General features: G+C 39.0%; 1 protein-coding gene and 1 long non-coding RNA gene across 4 annotated transcripts in view; one reads left to right on the plus strand and one right to left on the minus strand.

Annotated features, from left to right (window-relative positions):
- The window catches only part of LOC133765101 (permeability factor 2), a 111717-nt gene that overhangs the window by 50944 nt on the left and 33358 nt on the right, over window positions 1–27415 (minus strand). The gene's annotated exons all lie outside the window — the stretch shown is intronic.
- Window positions 1–27415, plus strand: part of LOC133765102 (uncharacterized) — a 72874-nt gene that overhangs the window by 35428 nt on the left and 10031 nt on the right. Inside the window, exon 4 of one of the 2 annotated variants that reach the window (XR_009866573.1) lies at window positions 11137–11215. This is a non-coding gene — a long non-coding RNA (uncharacterized LOC133765102). Of the gene's footprint in view, window positions 1–7037; window positions 7306–11136; window positions 11216–27415 lie in introns of those variants that run through there. The other variant, XR_009866574.1, reaches the window with a different exon arrangement.

Below are 27415 nucleotides of genomic sequence, written 5' to 3' on the forward strand. Positions count from 1 at the left end.
CTATTAATTTGTGGCAAGGGTTGTTATGACTAGCAATGAAGATGCAGGCCCTATATATATATATATATATATATATATATATATATATATATATATATATATATTTTTTTTTTTTTTTTTGACAGCCAGAGTTAGACAGTGAGAGAGAGAGAGAGAGACAGAGAGAAAAGTCTTCCTTTTTCCATTGGTTCACCCCCCAAGTGGCCGCTACGGCTGGTGTGTTGTGGCCAGCGCACTGTGCCAATCCAAAGCCAGGAGCCAGGTACTTCCTCCTGGTCTGCCATGTGGGTGCAGGGTCCAAGGACTTGGGCCATCCTCCATTGCCTTCCCGGGCCACAGCAGAGAGCTGGACTGGAAGAGGAGCAACTGGGACAGAACTGGCGCCCCAACTGGGACTAGAATCAGTGGTGCCAGCGCTGCAGGTGGAGGATTAGTCTATTGAGCCGTGGCGCAGGCCCCCTAGATATCTTTTGTAACACTAGATGGAGAACATGTGCTTAACACTCTCTCTGAATATTAGAAAAAGCTGCTTAACACTAATTTTTCAAGATAAGGTGTTAAGATAGTCTTGGGACCGTAACTGTCATGACACTGATTAAGCTTTTGCAGTCCACATTAGAAGAACTGGGTTCTATATCCAGCTCTGGCTTCTGACTCCAGCTTCCTGCTAATGCAGACCTTAGGGAGGCAGTAGTGATGGTTTACATGGTTGGGTACCTGTCACCCAAATGGGAGACCCAAATTAAGTTGCTGGTTCTAGGCTTTGGCCTGGCTTGACCCTAGCCATTGCAGGTATTTGGGGTTCATAACCAATGGAGAGAATCTCTCTCTCTCTCTCCACCTCTCTCTCTCTTTCTTCCCCCTCCCTCTCCTACTTATTGTATCTAACTCTCAAATACAGCTTTCATACCTGATCTTTTACCATGTACAAAAGGTAAATTATATTTTTAAAGACTTAAAATTGGATCAAAACCCAGTATAAATGGATAATTGTAAATCTACCTACCTAATACATACATAGTTAATGATATACAGTTATACCAGGAACTCTACAGTATATTTTTATAAAGATTTATTGTATTTATTTGAAAGAGTTACAGAGAGAGGCAGAGACAAAGAGAGAGGTCTTCCATCCACTGGTTCACTCTCCAGTTGGCTGCAATGGCCAACCAGGAGCTTCTTCCAGGTCTCCCATGTGGGTACAGGGGTCCAACAACTTGGGCCATCTTACACTGCTTTCCCAGGCCACATCAGAGAGCTGGATCAGAAGTGGAGCTGCTGGGACTAGAACTGGAGCCCATATGAGATGCCAGCGCTTCAGGCCAGGGCTTTAACCAGCTGCACCACAGTGCTGCCACCCCACTCTGGTATATTTTTACATCTTATTTAATTTAATATAAGCAGCAGTTTTATCATATAAGTACTTTTGTCACTTGTATTAAAGAGATAAAGAAATCAAAAGCTTGATATGCTAGATCAGTAGTTCCTAAATGTTTGACTACCTACTGTTTTATTTGATAATTAATATTCAAAAGAAACATCAAAGAAGAACAAAGAATCATGAAAAGAGCAATGCATGTGTACTGTGAACACGAGAGCTAGGCTTTTACTATTATGATGGCATCTAATGTATTTAACCACACTTCTGTCCCTCTGCTTCCACTCAAAGTGAATTGTAATCCTAAGTTTTGATTTATTCTTTGAATGAGAAATATAGCTTCTTCCAAAATCAGCTCAGCAATTTATAGTGCTCTATCAGTTTTTATAAAATTACAGCAATGGGACTTATCAATTTAATATAAATATATTCAGCCTCATTCCCGGATTTTAGACTTTAGGCTCAGAATTGAGCAGCTGGTGTTGTGGCTTTAATTTAATACTTAATCATGATTTCATAATAATCACTTTGTTTTGACTCAATAAGGAGTCAAACTAAATTTATAAAAAGTGGTCAGAATTTGAGAGTAAATAATTGTAACATAATGATGCTTTCCCATTTTTAAACCACTTTGTTGCCAATAGGCAAGTTGAAAAATGCAGTTAATGAAAAAAGTTTTTTGTCTTCTAGCCAATAGATTTCAAGAAATTTCTTCAGCTTTTCCTTTGGTTTCTCATGCAATATGCCTGCTATTTACCATGCAACTTCTGCATGTTATATTATTCAGTATTTTTTATTTGCATTTTTAGTAAATTTGTGAGAGGACCCTTCTCTCATCAAATATTGACTGAGCTTCTACTAAACACTGGAAACTACACTCAACTCTGGGGCCTCAAATATGAAAAAAACATAACCCAAGATATCAGGAAACCACAAGATATTAATTTTTTAATTCATTCTATAAACTATTTACTGAAACAGTTGGAAGCCTGGATTTGGAGTCCTAAGAAAGTTTACGTATTCTGTTTGCCTGGGAGTATGAACCCTGGTATCGAGAAGTTACTGCCTTGAGCAGGTGTCAGTGGAGACATGAATGGCGGGCAGTAGTGCTCCCCTTTCCCATGTTATTCCCTTGTGGCCAGCAATAACCACATGTTGAGCAATAAGATACCCAATACTATGACAAAGACTTAAGAGCAACTGCAGGGAAAGTTTGCTATGAGCCTGGAATGGCTTCTTTTGCAGAGAAGTAAGTTATATGCTCAGAATGTGAGAAGGGCAGGTCAGGACACTGGAGCCAGCCCCAAGGAGTAATCCTCAAGGAGAATGGGAGATGTGAGCAAAGACCTGCAGGAACCGAAGAACTTAGCACAGGAAATTCCAGGCAGAATAAATAGTCCCGACATGAAAGCATGATTGCTGTGAGATTAAAGAAGAAGAAGAAACCCAGGCTTGCTACAGTGAGCGAGCAAGGAGGTGTACCTACACTGTTGTAAATGTTGTCAGGGAGGCATAGGAGACCCCAGCATGTAAGGCCTTCACTCATTCCTAAGGACTTGAGCATTAACTCAGAGACAGAAGGGAGCTGAGGGTATGTTCTGAACAGATCAGAGTTCCAGTCTGACATATTTTGAAAGGGTCCCAGTGGCAAGAATGTTAAGAGTAAATGCAGGTAAGCTTCAGGGGAGCAGTTGGGAGGCTCTTCTAATCATTCAGGTGACTGAAGATGGTGAACAGACTGGGAGGGGCAGTGCAAGCGGAAATAGAGCCTCTAGGATTTCCTATTGGATTGGATGGGGAGTGTGTGAGAAAGGAGTTGAGGATGACTTCTAAGTTGGCTCATAATATTCCAGGCAACAGATGTGTGGATACAGACAATGAAGCTTGAAATTAAAAAATACCAAGGAATAAAATGTATAAGAATTGGTGGTTAAATGTCCTATTTAACTTTAAGGGCACGTGTTAATCAGTTTAGTGAATACGTTATAAAGCATTTTGCCTATATTTCATAAGGCTCCCTTGGGGCTGGCATTGAGGTGTAGCAGGTTAGGCAGCAGCCTGCAATGTCGTCATCCACTATGTGTGCTTGCTTGTATCCCCACTGCTTCACTTCCAATCCAGCTTCCTGCCAATGCCCTCTGGGAAAGCAGCAGAGGATGGTCCAAATATTTGGGCCCCTGCCACGCATGTGGGAGACTTGGATGGAATTACAGGCTTCAGATTGGCCCAGCCCTGGCCATTGTGGTCATTTGGAAAGTGAACAAGTGGATGGATCTTTCTCCCTCTCTCAAACTTTCTCTCTCTTTCCCTCTCTGTGTAACTCTGCCTTCAAGTAAATAAATAAGTCTTTTTTTTTTTAAAGCCTTCTCAAAATTAATTCACCCCTGCAGGTTAGTTTTGAAGGAGCAGTCTCATTTCCGTTATTCTCCATGATCAGTTTCTTTATATATTGCATAGTAATTATAAAGGAGAAATGTTAGGAAACATAAAAATGTTGCTAATTTCAAATGATAGAGGAGAGAAATAAGCTCAAACAAACTTGGGTGTGTGGAAGGGGGAGTTCACGTGTATGTGTGCATTGGAATATACAGACCTTTCTTGCTAGTTTCTTGTAATTCACCCCTTTCTGTCTTTTTGCATATTGGGTACCAGACTTGACTAGGAAAAGTAGGACGAATTGATAAGGAGGAGTATTTTAATCATCATATTGAGCAGTATTTTCATAAATTGATACCAGTCAACAATGCAAACAATTGTTATACAATTTTTTGTCACTTTTTAAACTTCTTTTTTTTTTTTTGACAGGCAGAGTGGACAGTGAGAGAGAGAGAGAGAGAGAGAGACAGAGAGAAAGGTCTTCCTTTTCCGTTGGTTCACCCCCAAATGGCTGCTGCGGCCGGCGCGCTGTGGCCAGCGCACCGCGCTGATCAGAAGACAGGAGCCAGGTGCTTCTCCTGGTCTCCCTCTCCCATGTGGGTGCAGAGCCCAAGCACTTGGGCCATCCTCCACTGCCTTCCCAGGCCACAGTAGAGAGCTGGCCTGGAAGAGGGGCAACCAGGACAGAATCCGGCGCCCTGACCGGGACTAGAACCTGGTGTGCTGGTGCCGCAGGTGGAGGATTAGCCTATTGAGCACGGTGTCAGCCTCTACTTCATCCCTGCACTTTGGGGGCCCAGAGTATTGTTGCTGCTTTCTTGAAGACCACGCCCTGCCATCCAGAGCCTCCACTTCGCCTTCCTGAAAATAATCTCTATTAGGAAGATAAGTGGGGTCACTCTTTTATTGCAGGTCACTTCTTAACAACATCTTAGAGCACACATGCAAACCAGGACGCACACATGTGAAATCCTTTTCTCCCATTTTTCTTCTCTCATCCCTCAACTTTATTTTTCCACTCTGTCCAATGCTGGAGAGGTTGTTCTTTTGAACTAACAGTGTACCAGTGCATGCCATTCTCCTTTTCCTGGGAATGTCCTTTGGATTCAGACCTTGTTCTATTGAAAGTAATATACCCTTGTAAAATTGGAAAGCAACATAATGATTGACTTGAGCAGATGAAGGTCAGAAAGAGATGGGTTAATGTGACATTTAGTATTTTGAGAAATGATTTTGACTCCCTCATGTAGAAACAGATTATTCTCCCTGTATTGGCATCTAACTATTAAATGAAAATATAGAGGATTATTCACAGTTCAAAATATGACAACTCATGGAGGCACTTCAAATGATGAGCACAATGGTCCTAATGGGATTAGGACCATTCCTAAGTAAGTATATCAGAGGAACCCGGGTGCCATTCACTTCGCTCTTCTAACCTGAGACACCAAATAATGCTCAGTGGCTTCACTGCAGATTGAGAAACACTCAAGGAAGACAGGAGGAGGTTTCCCAACACAAAAAAATCATAGAAGGTAATCAAGTGCCTCTGACTCAGTGTCTAGTGTTTTTTAAAGGCAGACCACACTTTATTGTTTAAGTTCATAGCCAAATACATTCAAACACAACTAACCACAGCAGCTGTGAAGGGATCAGGACAGTTGAGAAAAAATATAAAAACTCTAACCTCTTGAGCAAGTGTTAAACATATTCCGTAATTATGGAGATGTCTTAACTTCATTTACTGCAACATAAAACAAGGAATGTTGGGGGCAGAACACTGAGGACCTCCGTCTCCTAGCACCATCCTGCGATTCAGTGAAAACCCATGGGTGTGAAAAACTAGCTAAGTTAGAGAGAAGAAGCCAACCAATGACCAAAGAAATGCAAACAGCAGAACTTTAATATGGGCACTTACAAAAGGGAAGAAGAACACCCAGAGAGACACGTGTTTCTGTGGACAGAAGATATTTGCTTTTTTAAAAGAATTGCCATGATTTTGGATTTTCTAAAATTAGAACCTGAACTAAGGACTTTGGTTCTTGTAGCTGATTTGTGAGAGAATCCAGGACCTCAAAGTACAAGATGGAAGAAGTCAAACAGAAAGGCCTGGAAAGCTGAAAAAGGAGTGTGTGTCTCAGTGAGTCACTGCTCTGGGCAACAGGATCTCTACTATCCTGGGACTTCCACAGAGCACTTGGATACCTCCTGGAATTATTTGTCTTGGATGCCTGCACACTAGAGTGTATTGCCTGCACACTAGAGTGTATAGCCACCAGTTTCCCTTGTCCAGGGGCTGATGATTCTCGCCAGCTCCATTGACTGCCGCCTCCCTCTAGTCCCCATTCCTGCACACTAGTCTAGCAGACTGCCACTACTTTGTGGAAGGCTGTGAGGCAGAAAGAAACTCTTGCTTGAGGTGAGCAGCTACCAACGCAAGGTGAATCTAAGGTTGTATGGGAATCTAGGCTGCTACATTTGGCACTGAAATGAGAGGCAAGCTTGGATGTGCAATGTGCAGAACAAAAATGGATACCATAGTGTGTCCCTGGTAGTCAGCTTCACAGGAACTCCAGCCTGAGTTTTCTTGGTCTCTTAGACTTAGTGAAACAAGATGCAGTTACCACTACTGTAACCTGTTGCAGTTGATTTCTCAACAATGTTGCAGTGGATTCGTTTCTGAGAGGAGTGTGGTGGGGGCAAGAGGCGCAGAGTCACCACATAGACCCCGGGAGTCGGGTGAAAGCGGGCTTGAGGCAAGCAGCCCGAAAACTCGTTTATTTCAGTTGGTACAACATCTTATATAGCCAAGACCAGCCAATCCGGTCAAGGAGCGGTCTATGCCCCAACCAATCACAGCCTGTTGCCAGGCAGTTTCCAAAGCCATCCAATCACAGCCTGTTGCCAGGCAGGCTCTGACGCTCGCTTGCCAGCATCCACCTTGGCATGGCCTTTTCATTCCACCACAGTAACCCATACCATCACCAGTAGTCATCATCTCCCTTCTTCACTTCCATTCTAGATTTTCATAGTCTTCAGTTACATACTGAACTGCCATAATTTGCTTACCTGCTGTGACAATCTACACTTCTATGCCCAAGGGCTTTGAGCTTTTGCTTATCTTTCCTTTATCTGGTCACATTGCTGAACTTTGTCATTACCATATCCAAATGGAATAGAAATATCACAAGTCCCCATCAATTTTAGTGGCCCTAATTCCTCATGACAATCAGGGCAAAGTACATCAACTACTATAGTAACTTTAAAAAAAATTTTTTTTCAGGGGGCCAGCGCTGTGGTGCAGCGGGTTAAAGCCCTGGCTTGTAGTGCCGGCATCCCATATGGGTGCCAGTTCTAGTCCCGGCTGCTCCTCCTCCATTCCAGCTCTCTGTTATGGCCTGGGGAAGCAGTAGAGGATGGCCCAAGTCCTTGGGACCCTGCACTTGTGTGGGAGACCCGGAAGAAGCTCCTGGCTTTGGACCAGCCCAGCTCTGCCTGTTTCAGCCATCTGGGGAGTAAACCTCTCTCTGTAACTCTGTCTTTCAAATAAAATAAAATGATTCTTTAAAAAATTTTCTTTTTCATAGTAACTTTTTTCTCTTCTGGTCCATGACCATGAGGAGCCCAAAGTCACCAGGTGGCAGTGTGGCTTTAGGTTCTGAGATACTTTACATGTGCTCTGGTACCTAGGTTCTCCCCTTTGGAAGCACAATCTTTGAGTTATCAAGACTTAGCACTGTGAGTTCTGGAAACACATTATCTTGTAAGTCAGTCTGTGCATGGTGTTTAGAGAGGATAGCATTAGTGTACACCTTATTTCCCAGACCCATGTGTGTACTCAGGCACATACAGTGGCTGTAGTTTGAATGTATAATTCCACATCCTAGAGGACAGAGCAAAGACCCTCAGTGTCATCCCTTTCAGCTGGAAAGTGATGTTCATACTTCCCAAAGTCTGTTCACAATGTCATCAAGAAGAATGATATGGTTTGGGTCAGAGCAAAACTTCTAGAAATCTACCTCATTCAGTTATTTTTCCTGAAACCCTCCTAATGCTCCAGTGCCCCAAATCTCTCCTATTAATGCCAAAGATTTTACAAAAAATCCCTTAACTCTGGCTTGCTAAACTCTTACTGTTATTTCACTGATTCCTTCCTTTAGCTTCTGAGTTTCAATTGACTTTTCTTGGAAATAATTACTAATAAAAACAATTTTCCTATATTTTTAATGAAAAGTAAGCTCACTCTTAGCTCTTTGAAAACCTCTCTGTACTCCCTCTTCCAACAGGTATGAAAAATTCCTGTGATCTCACTCCAGCCATAGATGGAGCAGGAAGGAAGAAACATGGAGAATAGTTACTCACAAAATGCTTGTTCTTGCCATACCTATTGACATTAAAAAGCTCTCATGGGTACAGTGAATTCTCTGCAGTTCCAATTTCTGCCCTGCTCTGAGGACATGGTGCTTTCCCTTCATCAGGAATTCTAAGGAAAGCCCCATCCATGATGGCTCTGACCCCTTCTCAATGGTCCGCACTAACTGCACCACACTCTCTCTGTAGGAAGGTTTATTTTCCACTTCAGAGCTCCTATTATTAATGTCTGATAATTCCTTTCTATGGTTATACACTTATTAAGAAACCAAACCTCAGTTATTGAGTCTTTATTATTTCATAGCCTTAGAATTTTTACATCCTATCAATATGATCTACAAAATATTACATGACACTTACTACCATGGAAACTATTGTGTTATTTTATAGTTATTAATTTCTCTAGCTCTAGCCCTCTGTTCTCTTTGAGAGAGAGGGGCTCTGCCTCTGTATTATCTGTAATGTGTGATGATGTGAGCAATATTAGCAGGACATGTCAGTTCCTACTTGGAGTCCAAGCTGGAGAAATGTTCTCATTTCATGGTGTTACATTCTTTCTCTGGATCATAGTTCAACACCCTCTCCAAGCAGTCATTGGTTAACAATTTGATCTTTGCATGGCCAATACTTTATGGGTGACATTATTGCAAAGCCATGTATTTAGTCTCCAGAAATTGTATCACTTTGCTGATAGCAGATAAAAGCATCCTTGGATAATTATCCTTTGACAGTATTTCTCATTAAAAATACTTATGGTATTGAGTGTTAATAGTGATTATTCTGCTATATAACATTTCTCTTCAGTAATAAGAGCTTGGGTGAAAACCACAATGTGGCATTATTATTATTTTCATTATTATCACAAAAAACAAAGTGACTGGTACAGTGTGAAATCAATGGCAAAGGAGAAAAGTATAGAGAGAATTAAAAGCTATGTGACTGGAACAGTTTTATAAAAATATATATTTGCTTAATTCTTTGATGGACAGAGTGACAGAAAAAGAGAGAGAGAGAGAGAGAGAGAGAGAGATATTTGGGGCTGGGTCAGGCTGAAGCCAGGAGCCAGGAACTCCATGGCAAGAAACCAAGCACTTGGACCATCATTCTCTACTCCCTATGCTCATTCTCAGGAAACTGGATGAGAAGCAGAGGAGCCATGACTTGAACCACGTACTCCAGTAGGGAATGCCAACTTCTCAAGTGAAGCTTAACCTGTTGCACCACAGAGCCTTCCCCTGAACATAAAACTCTTGATCTCAAATGTTTTCCTCCTCCTCTGGGACAGGTGGAATAACGAGGAGGGAATTTATAAGCAAGAACTGGCTTTTGGGACTGAGATTGAATTGTGTCTCAGAGAAACATTGAGCTATTCTGAATGGTATTTTGAATTGTTATTCTCTTATCAGAATATGAGCAAATTTTTCACTTTTAATGCCTCATAGATCACTATCCTAAATCTTTCTAACTATTCTTGAGTTTGAACATTTCTACTGCAAATAGCCAAATCCCGAGTGTTGAATAATAGTGTAGTCCTGCAGGTCACTATGGTAGCCAGCAGGGAGAGCTGCAATGTGACTGTGCTCATCTCATCACCAAAATGGAAACAGAGGCTACATCTGGAATGCAGTCAACAAGGGTGCATCTAGGCTTCCATGCAGGCGTGGTTCTTAAAGATGATGGATATGAATATGTGTATTACATGACTTTTTATGATGTTTTAAATTTCTGAAATATATTGTGATGTTTACTTTTTAAACTACTCAATTCCAGAAGAAAAGATTATAAAATTTTTTGTGATTATTACCTGTCAATACTAAGGATATCTTATTAGCTCCACACCCACTTGTAAATGGGAACTAGGAAAACAATGATAGAGCATGTGGAATTGTCATGCAGTATCTACTTAGAAGGATGGAATTGTGACATGTCAAGAAGAGGTGCTATTATGGAAGGGTGCTTAAAAAATACATCATTTTCTCCTAATTTCATGCTCTGGACCCAATGTAATAGGATGAGCCCATAGTATAAGATCAAGCTCAAACAAAACATTTGAAAGGAGTGAGGTTTGAAAAGAGGACTTTTTATAGAATAGTGGTTCTCAATTGGGGTGATTTTTCTCCCCCAAGGGACATTTGACAAAGTCCAGAGTCATTGTTGATAGATACAACTTCGAGTGGAGGATGCCATTGGTAAAGGGCAGGATGGTGCTAAATATCTTACAATATGTAGGACAGTCCCCTATAACAAAGAAATATCTGACCTAGAATGTCAGTAGTGCTGAGGTTAAGAAAACCTATTGTGAGATGAGAAATGTTTTTGTTGTTTTGGGAATGATGTGAACTGAAAGAGAGAATCATGACATTACAGATACCAGTGGATCCCACAAAGAGGTACCCCATGGTCTCTCTCCCAGAAGGCGGCTGAAGGAGTGATGGAACTTGAGGTATTTGTGGGATCTGCTATAAAAAGTTTGCTAGAGAAGTCTGGGCAGACGAGTCTCAGATGGTCTCTTGAATATTTCTTCATCCGAACAGAGACATGGAATAAATATAACGCCTCTCTTCTTGATCCTGTTGTTGGCTTTTTGGGAGAGTCATTGTACTTAAAAAGCTCAGGCATATAGGGAACATGGACACACCCATGGGTAGTGACCCTGGCTGTCAAGTGAGCAAGTGACAGTGATGCTCAGAGGGGAACCGTCCAATTTCAGTTTTGTGTGCATTAAAAACAACTCTTAGAAAAAGAACCAAATCTCAAATATGATTATGTGTGTGACATCTTGGTAGAAAAGGATTTAGAATACGAATTGATCTGAGCCACAGAAAAATAGATACATTTTGGGTATACCTGTAGTGTTGGCTGAAATTTGTACCCATTTCACCACAATTTTGTTATTGATATTTTAGCTGGAGATTAAACCAATGCTAATAAATGTTCTGTACTCATTCAAACATGACCTATACATTTTTATCTATGACACCTACCCCAACTCTTACTATTTTCTATTGCAGGGATGCTCATATCTCAGGAAGTAAGAAGGAGTGAGGGTCCACAGCTACCAGCAACTAGGAAGTCATATGGAGTCCTTCTGTGAGGAAATTCTTTTTGCCTTGACTCTTCACATTATCATTTATTCTACCCGTGGTGCCTGAGAATTCTGTCTACAAAATCATGCTCTTCTCCCAGAAGTCCTGACAAATGATCTGCTCATTGCTAGACTATAATTGATACCATATTTTGAAAATCCCAGAATGCCACAGGTTATCCATTTTAGAAAACTCAATTTCCTAAAAAATCAAATTCTTAATGAATATTCTTTAAAAAGAAGCCTTTGCAGAGTATATCCCCTATTTTTAAACTTCTATCTGGCTAAGATCCTACATGATTTTTTCTCCCAAGAATAGAGGTTGACTCCTCCCTCCCAAAGTAGGTTTTGAATCTATCTTTGTGCAACCTTTCAGTAGCAGGGCTTTTTCTTTTCTTTTTGCATTTTCCTCCTTATTTATTAGCAGATGGATATTTATCATTAGACTGTCAGGAAACTAGTAATCCTATTCTAGAAGACATTGTCTTTTTAAGTACTTATATCCTTATTAGTGAACTTGAATTCCTTCTAGCTATCTTCTACAAATCATAATCATTGCACACACACATACACATACACACATACAAAAATGCAGTGTGTAGAGTACCTTGATTTCCCTTTGTCATCTTTTCTTATTGTCTTGGTCAAGAAAGATGTTTAAATTTTACTAATTCTAATTCAACTTAGAATACGAAGTTGATGTTCTATAATCAATAATGTTCCTACTTGAGTAGCCTCTTCTTTTGATATCCTTGGGAAGATGATGCATTATTTATGGAGCATCTTACCATGTAATGTGTAACAAATGTTATGGAGTCTCTGTCTCCTTAATCCTCATCTTTCTAGTATGGTACAGAAATCTAATATAACAAATGTTGACTTCTGTTTATTTCAGTTATATTAGATTCCTAAAGCAGTCTTGCAAAAAATAAAGAGAACTAAACATTGCTAGTTTCTACAAATAGCTATAAAAATTGTTCCCTAAACAAGATTGGATAGTTATTTCAAATGAGATGCTTATTGGCAACCATTAGCATAGGTAGTTGCACCATTAAATGAAGGTCATCTTATATTACTGACAAGTAAAAGTATAAATAAAATTATAGGCTTTTCTGATTACTCAATATTTGTCTTGAGTATCGGCATATTTTTCTGAACAAAGCATTCTTATAAGCCTAGAAAATGATAGCTCAAGAAGTTAAATGCCTTAATCCACAAATCACTTACATATAAATGGCTTAGAGTTATGTCAAGGTGACATTTTTAAAAATATTCACATAATTAGAAAATACATTGCACAAGAGTCACTTAATCCCTGACTCTTCCTCTTAAGGCAATTGTGTTTAGAAATGCCATTTAAAGGAGCCTTAGTGTGATTAAAACAGATTTCTTACAATGACCTTAAGCACTCTTAAACACTTGTTTTTTTTTTTTATTTTCTAATGCAGAAAATAACTTAATGTGAGGACCTTTCCTAGTATGCATATGCACTGACTGCTCTGTGTTTGATTCTAGACATGCTTGTGGGTTGTTAATCACACTCCTCAAACTGTGGCCCTCCCATGATTGTTTCTATTATTTAGTGGTTTTCTATGAATTTGATTAGATTTATTATGTGGACAGAAGCCTTGAGCAAAACCAAATGAAAGGTATGGACTATGTTGTTGATTCTGTGGTCATAAGGGACATAGTGGAAGCTATAAAAACACTAAATCAGCAGCTGAGATCCAAAAGTGGCAACAAAATCCAAAATACTCAGTGTAAAATCTGTATTAATACTCAACACAAAACTACTGGATGGTCCTGATACTTGCTATTAAACTGCTCTTTCTTTGTGAGAATAAGTATTGTAAAGAATAAAGATATAATCAATACATTCCTTTGTAGTCACATAAGTTTTAAATGAAATGATTTTATCCATTTAGTGTGCTCCTAATTTCTACATCCACTAAGACAGAGGGTTTCTCTTTAGAATGAATTTATTGCATATAAATTAGGCAAACCTGAGAATACACAGATAGGGGTTTTGTTGGTGAAGAGATCATAGTATAGAGAGAGAAAAGAAAGGCAATTTATAACATGGATACTAATAGGGTTTCAAGGAACTCCAAAATGACTCCAAATTAAATTTCACATTTAGTAGTTTCCTTCTTTCTGAAGTTGTGGAAATAAACCTGCCCCAATTCTGAAGGTTATTGAGAAAAGTAACTGCATTATTATACACAAATTGCTCAAAATAGAGCTTGACACACTAGCTGTTGGCTGTTATCAGCCTTTGTCATTACTGGGAAAACTACCCTCTTCCCTTTGTTCTTTACTTGTTAGGCAGTAGCAGCCACCCCTTATTGGATGCCTACTATACATCACTCTTTTATCCCAAGTAATATTTCATTGAATCCTCCCACTCTCTAGAGGACTGATTTCTAGTTGGCAAGTTTAACATTCAGAAATTCACTGATTTGTCCAATGTTAGCTCTAGCAAATCCAGAGCTAAAATTCATGCTGCACTTTTTGACTAAATCACATAGTCCCAAGAGTTTAGATCACTATGGAAACTTGGGTTAAACTACTTAGTTCTCCAGTTCTATTCTCTGTGGGATTCTCCTGCGACTTACCCCGTAGGGCAAATACACTGAGATAAAGACCTACTTTAACTTGTAGAGAACCAGAAACACATACACAGTCAATTCAATGCACTTTCCTAACATACCTCCTTTTCTCCAGCCAGCCTGTAGAGGAGATGAATTTGTGGGCCTTAACGAATGGAAAAAACACAATTGAGCACTTTGCTTCGCAAATTCAATAGTTTACAGAAAACTCCACATGTCTGGGTGTGTCCTATGACACTTACTATTCATAATTAATAATCTAAATTCATGCCAAAGTACTAAGCAACCTGGAGAGAATTAAACAAGTGTGACCCATAAAGAAAGAGGAAACATGAAGCTGTGGTGAAGAGGCTTGCTTTTCACGGACTGTGCTTATTCTCATCTCCTTGCCTAATATGCCCTTCATCAGTTTCTTCCCCCACACCTGCCTCAAAGTAAACCGATGTGATTACACTGGGTTTCTATCAATGCTGAACAGCTTATTAAATGCATAGTTGTATTTGTTTCTGTTGCTTTAGAATATAAACATTATATAAACATTTATGTGAACACCTAAAACACATATACTTTAATTTTTTAAAAGATTTATTTTAGTCTTTTTTTTTTTTTTTTTTTTTTTTTGTGACAGGCAGAGTAGATAGTGAGAGAGAGAGACAGAGAAAGGTCTTCCTTTTGCCGTTGGTTCACCCTCTAATGATCGCGCTGATCTGAAGGCAGGAGCCAGGTGCTTCTGGTCTCCCATGCAGGTGCAGGGCCCAAGGACTTGGACCATCCTCCACTGCCTTCCTGGGCCGCAGCAGAGAGCTGGACTGGAAGAGGAGCAACGGGGACAGAATCCGGTGCCCCGACCAGGACTAGAACCTGGTGTGCCGGCGCCGCAAGGCGGAGGATTAGCCTATTGAGCTACGGCGCCGGCCAGTCTCTATTTTTTCAATCTGTTTATTTTAGTCTAGTCTCTCCAGACTGTGATCTCTTCACCAACAACACCCCTATCTGTGTATTTAAAAGATTTATTTTATTTGAAAGGCAGAGTTACAGAGAAGCAGAGGGAGAGAGAGAGAGAGGTCTTCCACCCACTGGTTCACTCCCCAAATGGCCGCAACGGCTGGAGCTGAGCTGATCCGAGACAGGAGTTTCTTTTGGGTCTTCCACATGGGTATAGGAGCCCAAGGGCTTGGGCCATCTTCTACTGCTTTCCCAGGCCATAGCAGAGAGCTGGACCGGAAGCGAAGCTGCAGGGACTTGAACCTCGGCTTTACCCACTACGCCACGGCACTGGCCCCCACATATACTTCATTTTATGGAAGTAATGATTGACTAAAATGTTTCAAATGGTTAACTACAGTCAGCACAGTTCTAAGCATTTTACATTATTTCATTTAATCTTTAGAGCAGTCCTGTGACATACGTATTCCTAATATCCTGTTTACACAAATAAACTAAATCCTAAAGAATTTGAATAAAATGTGGAGGATCAGGATCATAAAGCTAGCAAAATATACAAGATCATAAAGAAAGTAAAAATGCAAAGCCAGACAGCCAAACAGACCTTTTTGTTTTTTGGTTCAGCTCTACATTATACTACTTTCCATACTCTTTAGAAAATCTGTAAAATGATTGAGGAAATATATATCACCCATAATTGCATTGTTAAGAGGTGGCCATAGTCTGTAGTTTCAAACTATTCCACACAGAGACAATATTATACCAGCACAAAGTGCTCATATTTTCACTCACTACATTATGCATAACTTAAAATATTTTAAATTGTTTGAATGTTAGGATTTCCTTTTTATGGTATATAGCACTTGTATCCAGCTTTTTAGGACTTTCAGTTGCTCTCATATGTTTTACCACAGAAAGACTGCACTAACATATTTGTGTTTAAAATCTTTTACGCAATTATTCATCTTCTAAGATACACCTAGAAGTATAATTCCTGTGCCAAGTTATGTGAGAGCCCCAGCTTGCTTTGCATCCCCTGAGACATTGTCTCTGTTCTTTCTGCCTATTGATCCGTTATTTACTCTTCTGTAGTGGCTTTTACTCCCAGAAGGGTTCCTAATTTCTAATTACATAAAGGACAAATTAGTCTCCAAATAGCAGTCAGCTGGTATTAGTTTAACAGGCTAGTGTAATGTTTTCAATTTTGCACCGTGTTTTCTCCCAAGTCAAACATTCTGCATTCAAGGAGTGCAGGCTTTGTGGTGTTTAGTGCTTTCTCAAAGCAGGGTTTTGTCTGTGCTGCCACTAACCTCAGCCAGAGTCTGGCTCCTCTTGCTTCCTTCCAGTCTTTCTCCTCCAGGCGCTTGCATTCCTTCTACGTCACAATATTATTGGATCCTGGCTTCTACCACCTGGTTCAAGCTAAACATTTTGCTTTCCAAACTTCTCTAAGTGCTGAAAGCTCCTTCCCTTGTTCCAACTGCCTTCTTTCTATCCTCCCTCCCTTCCTTCCATCTTCCCTTCCTACCTACCTTTCTTCCATCCATCCTCCTTCTCTCCCTTCCTCCCATCCTTCAATTTTTCCTTTCTTTACCTCCCTCCATCCCTCCTTTCCTTCCTTCATGCCATCTCCCCCACCCCCATCCAAACCTATTTAAGTCCAGTTGAGTGTCTCACATCCCCTGGCTGCTCTGCTTCTTGTTGGTAGGCTCTGAGATCAGCTTTTACTTGGAATCTTTGAATAACACAATATGCCTAGGCCCAGGTCACAAAATATGTCAAAGACTTGACTTGAGAAGAACCAAAGATCCTGGATATAAATAGGACTCAGATGCTTTTCAGCCAACCACTGATTATAATTCGACATTTAAATTCACTGTGAAGAAGGGAGCTCCACTTTCCAATTGCATTCTTGGTACTATATCTTCATTGTAAACAGAAGATAACTTTGAGAGAAGTTAGTTGGCCGGCAAATAAATCTTGATTTTCTAACAAAGAGTAGGAATGCTCAGTGAGTTGCAAAGACAATTTTGGGAGCTTCAGAAGCCCATTAAAGACCAACAGTATTATCCATGATCACTTCATGTTTAGATGACACCACTGGAAACAGGAATCAGGGAAGCAGAATTGAGCTCTCTTAAATCATCTGCTTTCTACAAAAAGAAAATGAAAATTAACTCTGTCAAGTACATGTTGACAGATTTTTGGAACCAGGGAAAAAGGAATACAGAATCTTTTCAAAAACACTTTTAAAAATTATCTCTAGGGGCCAGCATTGTGGCATAGCACCGTAAGTCACCACATGTGATGTCTGCATTCCATACGGGCACCAATTCATCATGGCTCCTCCACTTCCAATCCAGTTCCTTGACAATGTGCCCTGAAAAGTGCTTGAGCCCCTGCCACACATGGGAGACCCAGATGAAGTTTCTGGCTCCTGGTTTTGACCTGGCCCAACCCTGGCCATTGTAGCCATTTGGGGAGTGAACCAGCAGTTGGAAGCTCTCTTTCTCTCTCTCTCTCTCATTCTCTCTCCTTCCCCCCTCTCTCTATCCTTCTATCTCTTCTTCTCTCTGTAACTATGTCTTTCAAATAATTAAATAAATCTTAAAAAAACCTTATATTTAATTATTAGTGAAACTTCTTAGCAAATGAAATCTCCTAGCTGTGGCACAAGTGGTTAGGGAACACAATAGACATGATAGGATATTTAAGGTACAGAGAATCAAGACAAAAGAATTAACTGAAACATGGACCAGCCCTGTGGCACAGTGGGTTAAGCCTCCGCACGCAGTGACAACATCCCATGTAGGCACTGGTTTGAATCCCAGCTGTTCCTCTTCTGATCCAGCTCTCTGCTACTGGCCAGAGAAAGCAATGAAAGATGGCCCAAGTACTTGGGCCCTTGCACCCATATGGGTGACCCAGAAGTTCCTGGTTCTTCGCTTCAAATCGACTAGGCCGGGTTGTTGCAGTAATTTTAGGGAGTGAACCTGCATATGGAAGACCTATCTCTCTGTCCCTCACTCTCTGTCTGTAACTCTGCTTTTCAAATAAATAAATAAATAATCTTAAAAAAAGAATTAACTGAAACAAATATTACTTGGTTTTCTACACTCAAAATCTTAACTTTACCTAAGAAAAACTAGCATGTAGAATGGAGTAAAGTATTTAAATATTTGATGTTAAAGCCAAATAGACTAAGAAAAGCATATTGTAAGCACAAATTTTAAATGAAATATTAGAAATTTCTTTGGCAATTAATGCATTATGTAGCTTAACAAAGAAGTATATTATTGTTGATAGGTTTCTTTCACTTCTAACATAAGATTTGTTATTTTTTTAGAAAAGAGAAATGTAAATCTACCTTACTGTATCTTTAGGAGTTTGTAGAATCAAGGCATCAAAAATTATACTTAAAAGGAAATCTGTAACTTTTTCCTTGATAGAAAAATAAGTTAATAAAATATTAAACTTTAGGTTCATGTTTTGCATATATAGCATACATTTCTAACTTATAAATCTGTTATATTCTAAAACTGTATATCCAAGTTAGCTTGTTCATATTTGGAATGCTTTTCCCATACAAATAATGTTCTGAATGGTGGGATAATTCCATGGAATAACCCCAGCCCCAAAACACACACACACACACACACACACCCCTGCATTCTTTCTAATCTCAAATGTGAGGTAACAGAGTATAGTACAAGTTTTAGTGAGAGAACATGGAAATAATGCACCAGTAATGGTTGGGGTATAAATTAATGGTTTTGGAAAATTTGCTTAATTTCCATTAATTTTATTTTACTCATTTGAAAATAGAATGGTTATGATCATTAAGTAAGACAATGTAAACTCAAGTCCTTTTACACTTTTATGTGTCAGAAAAGATGTTTATTATTAACATAATCTAGCATTTAGTAGTTCAGCTATTTGGAGGATTAAGTCACTCTCTGTAAAGTATGTGGGAGGCAAAGGGCCATTTATCATTTTTCCAGACAGGGAAGTGCATTGTGTAGCAAACAGGAACTTCAATAAATCAAGAACTGTATTTCACCCAGTCATAGTCTGGCCCAACAGCCATCTGGTCAACAGAAATATTTCTTTGATGTCCCCTCCCTTTCCCAGCTATAGTGGCTTCAGCTTCCCAGAAAGCAATATATGTCTATCATAGCTCCTCTGATGGGCGCATGCACTGTGTTTACAATACTATCTTCCTTGTTCTTCTAATTGTCAGGACTCTATTCCTAATTGGTTCATGCATGTTGTTAAAGAAAAAAATTGCTCAGTGACATTTGGCAATGGGATTTTATAGGAAGAGAAAGAGATTGGGCTAAACTCTAAACACCATGGACTAGTGAAAATTTATTGTCAAGGAGCAGGGTAGGGGCCCAATGGATGGACAATTACTTAAAGGAAATCCCAGGGATATGGAGATTCTAGTTAAGGTGATCTTACTTGGTTCTTTGTGAAGACAGACCAAAGTGATAGGACATCACTGGGAGATGATGAAGGATGAGCAAGGTGATCAAACATTATTGTGAGTTGGTAGAGGATGAGCAAGTTGGTATCAGAAAGCAAGAGTATCAGAGAGGTCAGTGAGACACTTGCTGAAGTGCCTAGCAAGGATCTTTACTAAACCCAAATTTTATAAGGAAGGGCCTAAGAGGAGGTTCAGAAGCCTGACTAACATTTGGTCAAGCAAAGAATCTTTGTCAATAGGAGACTTGATTATTTGGTTAAACGTTAAAATGCTGAAAAGGAAAACCATACCCAGTGTGCACAGCACAGCTCTACCCAAGAAGTAAGGGCATAGTGAATGTTAAGCAGAGGGTGGGAGGCCACTTTTCAGGGAAAGAGAATTCTATCTCAAAGCTAGAAGGTGGAAAGGGGCTTGTTTGTTCACAGGTTATCATCTATATTAGAGTAAGGAGGAGAGGCAGCAATTCCCACATGAGTTGACAAGTGGTAATCACTGAATAATAACTTGAGAAAAGCTGAGTGATGACCAAGTCTGAGGATACTTGAGAAACAAGTCACCGGATACAAATCGTTCAGAATAGTTTCTTAAGAAACACACAAATGTCACTTATTATAAGCTGAGGAGGTAAATATAATTAAAAAGAATTTGGAAAAGATACTGGAATCTAGTCAGAGAGTCATTTAATGTAAATTCTTTAAGAAATAAACATAAGGAATTCACGCTGCCAGGAGATGCCTGGCTTGCCTTGGAATCTGCTGTAGATAGAAAAGATATGTAATTACCTCCAGTTTCATTGTTTTGTGTTGTGTTGACAGCTAAAAGTTCACAGTGCAATTACAATAGCCAACATTTTATAACTCTATGCCAAGAATTTCTTTTATATGCTTTGTATGGATTATAATCTATTCAATCATTGCATTAATGTAATGTCTTAGGAACTATTGAGGAAATGGTGGCTGAGAAATTGTAAATAATTCACCCAGTGCTATCAGCTCACAAGTGATAAGGTTGTGGTTAGAACTCAACAACCACTATTCCTAAACCAGCTTTCTTAACTATTGTATCGTTGAGACTCCCAGTATAAATAAAGCTTATTAACTTACATGGTCCTTTTCTGTATGTTTTCATGTAAACAATGAAAACCCCCTTTCCAAATTAATACATGTATTATCACCTGCTCAGACTTGTTATTGTCATCTCTTATATTTTAAACTTTCAGCTGCCCTCTTCATGGACCATTCCTCTCTCCTTACTCTTCCATGTTTTCACCAGTTGATAACATTGCACCATGGCTCACTCACCCGTTAGCAGTCTGTGGCTAATTTTGATTAGCCATTAGTTGGCAAGAGACCTAGCAAGTGAAGGGTTGGATTAGATTGGCTCTACTTTTGCCCTTCTCTTTCTGAACCCACAACTCATGACTCAAAACAGCGTTTAGTCTTCTGTTTCCAAAGGAACTAGGCTTCCCTCCAATCTTGGAGAGGCTGGACAAATCTCAACTGAGTTTTCATCTCTCAAATGGGTGTTAGAGGGAGTTAGAGGAAACTATGGAGGGTTAGACTTCTATGTATTTGCTACGTGCCAGTTTAGTTACCTTATATAAATTATTTCCTGTAATCTTCACAGCAACCTCTAAAGGCAGTAAGTATTGTAACTGTCTGTGTTCTAATTTAGAAAACAGCCCAAATTCTCTCTTCCTTAAATGGCAGAACTAGAATTCATTTCAGTTTTACTTGATAGCAAAGGTTGCACTCTTTACACTGTCAGTTGTATGGCAAAGTCAAGGAGTTAATTCAGAATTGAAAAATTATAAACTGACAACTCCTGCTTTGTGAGTACTAGGCATGCAATATCTAATTGTGTCCCTTACGACTCTGTAAAATATGTACCACTATTATTTCTAATTTATAGAGGAGGAAAAAGAGACTTAGATTAAAGAAATTTACCTGGAATTGGATCATCAGATCTCTCACTACTATCCCTCAAGTGTTGTTTATTGGCTTAGCACAAGTGATAGATTTTCTTCCTTTGTTTTAATTTTTCTACAAGGCAGGTGTGTGTGTGTGTGTGTGTGTTTATGTCTGAGCAGTCTCCAAAACAGTCATGGAAAATGTGTATTATAAAAATGCATACTTTAAAAACTATTTTTGTTCCAAGATAAACTTGTTTTAAGCCACTTTCCATGAACTTTTAAAGTACTCTTGCATATAAAAATATATCTGTATGCTTTTTGAATGACATGTTCTGTTCTACACCCTTGACATGATGATTTAATATAATCCACACAACAAACCTATGATTTGGCTATCATTATCATCCCTATTTTACAGAGAAAATTATCATCCCTATTTTACAGGGAAAATAAAGCACAGAGTGGGTAAATCCTGAGTCATCAATATCACACGGGAGTCAAGAGGGGTGATGGGAATCACTCTAGAGATTATGCATCTGAGCTCACTGAGCTCAACTGCCTTTTACCATATATGCTGCCACCAGAACTCTCTTCCTGAAACTCAGAGTCCTGTCCACTCCCCCAAGCACCTGCAATAATTTCCCATTATTCATGAAACAAACTCAAATATGTGTTAAAATATATGTTGAATGACATTCAAAGGTCTTCACAATTTGGCTTTCTTTTCATATTCTATTTTCATTTCTCCTCCTATTGATTCCATGTCTTCAAGATAATTTGCCAGCTCTAAACTAGTCAAGCACACTTAGCTATTTGTGATTTCTCTTGACTGAAAGACTTTTATTTGTCTTTTATACTCCAAGTCAATGTTCATGTTGTCTCATATGGTTCTCTTACCACAAAGCTTTCCTTGTTCTCTGTGTGTAAAACAGCCCTTATTTTCTGAATTTATTTATATCTACATAATGTCACCTATTTCACTGTATTTTGCATTATACTGTGATGGTTATTCCTTTCTCACCCGGAGAAGACCATGAATCTCTTGAAGTCAATGACCATACTCATGGTCTGACATTTAATGCAGGCGATTGACATTCAATGAGCATTGCTGCACCAAGGATTTTAAGGGTGATTGATTATATATTGTGTATGTTTTTAGCTTTGAGAGGAGAATAGATCTAACTGTTGAGTTAAATTAACTCTCAGAATAAATAAAAATTATATATTGTATAGATGAATTATACTCATATATATGAATGTATAACTTCTGTATTGCATGCACTTTTCAGACAAGAGTGCAGTGATCTGAAATTCAGATCATAGTGAATGATGACAACACCAAGACAGGCCAGTTCAAGGGTGGCATGTCTGAACACCCAGCTGAGCCACTGTGAAGTACAACTTTCAAGTCAACTGTTCGAAAATGTTCTTTCTAAATGTCTATCTTCCTTTCCTCCCTTCTGACTGGAAATGATGATGGAATAATTGTAGAAGCCACAGAACTGGGTGGTAGAGCCACCTTCTACTTTGGGTCCCTGGCTATCTTTATAGAAGCCGCCTACTTACACAGAAGTTTTAAATGATAGAAAATAATGGAGAAATAAACTCCTATGTTGCCTAGTTGTTTAAATGAAAGGTCTATTTACTAAGCAATACTCCAATCAATGCACTCCCAAACACATTTCTACAAGAAGTAAGCCCTAATGGGATTGTAAGTTTCAGCTTAAATATTCTTTATTCAGAGAGACATTAGCTGTTGAATAAAGCTCAGCATTATCTATAACTCTTGTTTATATTTGTGACTGTCTCTCTCCCATACTAGATCAGAAACCCTATGTGCATAAGGACAAGGATTATATTTGCTTGTTCACATTCATAAACACACTATCTGGAACAATAAGTACATGCTAAGTAAACATAGCTGATAATACAAGTAATAATAATAAGAAGAATAGCAATAACTACTGTTAACTAAATACTTCAGGAATTGTACTGCACTGTCTTACAAGCATTTTTTATTTAATACTCTCAAGAATATATGGAAAAATCACTAATAAGAAAATATAATTAGAGAGGTTCTGTAATTTAGCCTAGGTCACACATTTCAAAGTTTATATTTTGAAGTTGGGACTTTCCTCTGTGCTTCTATATATCATGGGAGTATAGTTAACAAAAGTCAGGAGCATAATATCCACATAGTTCTACTAACTGAGAAATATACGAGTTCTATCAATTGAGATCTAGATTATAGTAAATGATGACAACACTAAGGCAGGCCAGCTGAGTGACAACATGTCTGAACAGGCACAACCTCCCAACATCATTGCAGCACTTAAGTTTTTTCTCTACATATCTGCAACAGAAACAAAGGCCTGTAACATGGTTTATAATTTAAAAATCATTGTCCAAAGTCAATGAAGTTAATTCGGGATGAGGCATGATCAGCATTCTTCTGGACCCTATAATTCTCAAATTGGTAATTACAAGGGTATTTTTTTGAGTTAAGGGTTTGATCTGGAACTTATTCATACTTCAGAACTATGCATGATAATTCTTTTGATGCATGTTTGTGGTTGAAACACCTCCCTCACACCCCACACAAACCCAGCCAAGAATGTAATAGCTAACAAAAGAAAATTCTCTTCCTAACTGTAAACAAACTTGTGCAAAACATTGGGAAACAAGTAAACTAGAAGTCAGAGCACTGAAGGTCTGGGTCTGCACTGGTTAAGGTGGTGGACATGACCTAAGTGGCAATTTACCTTTACATTTAAGTTAAATAAAAACAAGGGCTGGCATTGTAGCATAGGCGGTGGGGCTGCCACCTGCGTTGCCAGCATCCCATATGGGTACTGAGTCCTATCCTGGCTGCTCCACTTTCAATCCAGTTCCCTGTTAATGTACCTGAGAAGGCAGTGGAAGATGCCCCAAGTGCTTGGTCCTCTGTACCCACGTAGGAGACCTGGAACAAGTCCTGGCTCCTGGCTTCTGTCTGGACCAGCCCTGGCCATTGTGGTCATTTGGGGAGTGAACCAGTGGATGGAAGATCTCTCTATTTCTCTCTGTCTGTCCTTCTCGCTCTGTAACTATGTCTTTCAAATAAAAATAAAAATAAATCTTTAAAAACATTAAATAAAAGCAACACTCTCCCAGCTCCCAGTTTCTCCTTGCACTGGTCACATTTTAGGTGCTCAAAATCACATGCCTTTAGTGGCCATTTTGTGAGATAGTGTGATTTATAGAACATTTCCATCCTGGCAATAAATTCCACTGGACAGAATTCTAGATAATGTTTTTTTTAAACTTTTCTCTCTCAAGACACATTTAAGCTCTCAAAAATTATTTAGAGCCCATAAAGAGGTTTTTATAAAAGTATTCGGTATAATCATTGACATTTTCTTTACTAGACACTGAAACAAAATTTAAAATCCCAACACATTACATTTGCCATCAGAGTGCTAACATCACTCCTCATTACAGAACTCTGCACAACTCTACTATCCAGTTTTGGTGAGTCAGGGCAAAAAATGCAAATAATATCTTAGTGTTTTAATTTTTTAATGATGTATTTATTTATTTGAAAGTCAGAGTTACACAGAGAGAGGAGAGGCAGAGAGAGAGAAAGAGGTCCTCCATCCGATGGTTCACTCCTCGATAGGCACAACGTCCAGAGCTGCGCCAATCCAAAGCCAGGAGCCAGGAGCCAGGAGCCTCCTCTGGGTCTCCCATCTAGGTGCAGGGGCCCAAGGACTTGGGCCATCGTCTACTGCTTTCCCAGGCCACAGCAGAGAGCTGGATCAGAAGTGGAGCAGGCGGGACGCGAATGGGCGCCCATATGGGATGCCAGTACTCAGGCCAAGGTGTTATTTTTTATAACCAGCCCCTATCTTAGTGTTTTAAAGATGTTTTATCCTCACAGGTGCACTGAAAGGGTCTTGAAGCTTTCTAGGGATCCCTAGATTATGCTTGTAAAACACTGATCAAGACCCTACTCTGTCACTAACTAGCTCTCTTCTTTCCATTTTCTTCTAAATACGTATAATGTTTATTTTGTCCATTGAAAAAAATTTCAGATTTTAAATGTTTAGCAAAGTTAAATTAAGAAATAATCTTAGTCTTTTACCAAAATCAAATTTTTTTGAGGGGCAAGGAAGTGAAGAATCTCTCAGTCGCTGCTTCTGACTGAATTAAAGCCTGATGTTTCTCAGGAATATGTTAGTCATAGTTTGAATCAAATTGAGTTTAATGATTTCTCTGATCTAGCTTCAAACCTAAACGCTATCAAAATTATTGTAGAATGTTTGCTTTTACACTAAGTAGTTACAGGTCCTTCCTACTTGATCCAAAAAGTATGAAACATCCCACAATGCAATAACACATGTTGAACTTTCAGAGGGAATACAATTTACTATTGCTAAAGGAAAGCAATGGATTGAGTTGCAGATAGAGTCCATTGGAACAGTTTAACCATACAGAATTTTCAATGTTGTCTTTAGTAAAAGAAATGACTCTTTTCTGAGAATTTGTAAATGTCCATTCTGATATTGACATGAATTTTGTAAGGAGCACAAAAAAGATTTCACAGATTGTATTAGTATCTGATTTATATTACTCTTTGCTAGGATGCTTGCTTAGGTAAGTACATGATATTTGAAAGACAAAAATGAATGAGCAGAATTCGTGCTTTAGTGGTAAGAGGTAGAACCCACTTGGCAAAACCCATCACAGTGGGAATTTGCTGTCTCTCCTCTTCTGAGGACTACTAGTCATTGGCAACAGAAGTCACTCTCAAGTAATCAGTCTCTTCACACTGAGCAACCAAGACCTGTTTCCTCCTTTTCTTCCTAGATGATACTAACTGGTCCTTATAAAATCCTTCAAATACTTTTTCTAGGTGAACCAAATATGTCTCCTGAAAAATAAGTGGCCTTTGAAGCTAGCCAAATATTTTTCCTGAGTGATGCTGGCTGCCAGACTGCTAGACTGGTCCATATTCCTTTTCAACTCTTTCACGGCCTAATGCTTAAGCCAAGGATGACTGAAGGTAGCGGTGTGATTAGGACTTCTTCACATGTTATCTTTGGAGGTTCATAGAAGACTGACTACTTCACTACATGTTCAGCCTCCGAGAAAAACAACAATTTGGCATGATTAGTCCATTTTTGATCTGGACCTCATCATTATTCCCACCAACATTGTTTTGGGAATGAATTGCAAATGTATTATCTTATTTTTCTGGGAACATAGTTTATCATCATTTGATAGTTTGGCCATCTTGATTGGAAAAGAATGAAAGCTTTGTAAGACAAGTTGTTTGCACTAAACAATTGTATCACCACAAATTATTATGCCTATCTAGCATGTTGTAAGGGATTCCATTCTAAAAGTACTGTTAAGTCTTCTAAACAACTGCAAAATTATATTTTAAAGTCAGTGCAAGGAGATTCAGACTTAGGTTAACATTTGCTTAGTTATAATTTAAATTCAGTGAGAACAGACACACTTTCAGTTCTTAACTGCTTTGTGTTTTTCTAATTTGTGGCTAGCAATTTTTTTCTTGCAAAGATGTAGTACAAACTGGTTTAGCCATCTTCTTCTGCATGGATCCAAATTCAATAGTCCTAAATATTATTCTGCCCTTTTGGGGAAGTTCATGCTTCCTCTGATCTTTGGGGATGGGACTTATAACTTCCTCTAGGTGATAAGGTCCCATGTAGATTTGCCTCAGAATTATGTGCCCTAGGATTGAAAGGAGAGAATTGATTTCATCCTGCAATATTCATCAGTGGCACCAAAGGGGTCAACTCTTCTCACTTCCAAATGCCCCCATATCAGAGAAGCTCCTGGGGCATAAAACAAAAGGCAGGGAATGGTGGGTAGGACCATGTGCCGCCAGGTTATACCCATACAGATCTGCTTGTAAAACACTGATCAAGACCCTACTCTGTCACTAACTAGCTCTCTTCTTTCCATTTTCTTCTAAATACGTATGATGTTTATTTTGTCCATTGAAAAAAATTTCAGATTTTAAATGTTTAGCAAAGTTAAATTAAGAATAATCTTAGTCCTTTACCAAAATCAAATTTCTTTGAGGAGTGAGGAAGTGAAGAATCTCTCAGTCACTGCTTCTGACTGAATTAAAGCCTGATGTTTCTCAGGAATATGTTAGTCATAGTTTGAATCAAATTGAGTTTAATGATTTCTCTGATCTAGCTTCAAACATAAAAGCTTTGAAAATAAGCACATATTTAAA

The sequence above is a fragment of the Lepus europaeus genome, chromosome 8, assembly GCF_033115175.1.
Source record: "Lepus europaeus isolate LE1 chromosome 8, mLepTim1.pri, whole genome shotgun sequence".
In the NCBI taxonomy this organism is placed as follows: Eukaryota; Metazoa; Chordata; class Mammalia; order Lagomorpha; family Leporidae; genus Lepus; species Lepus europaeus.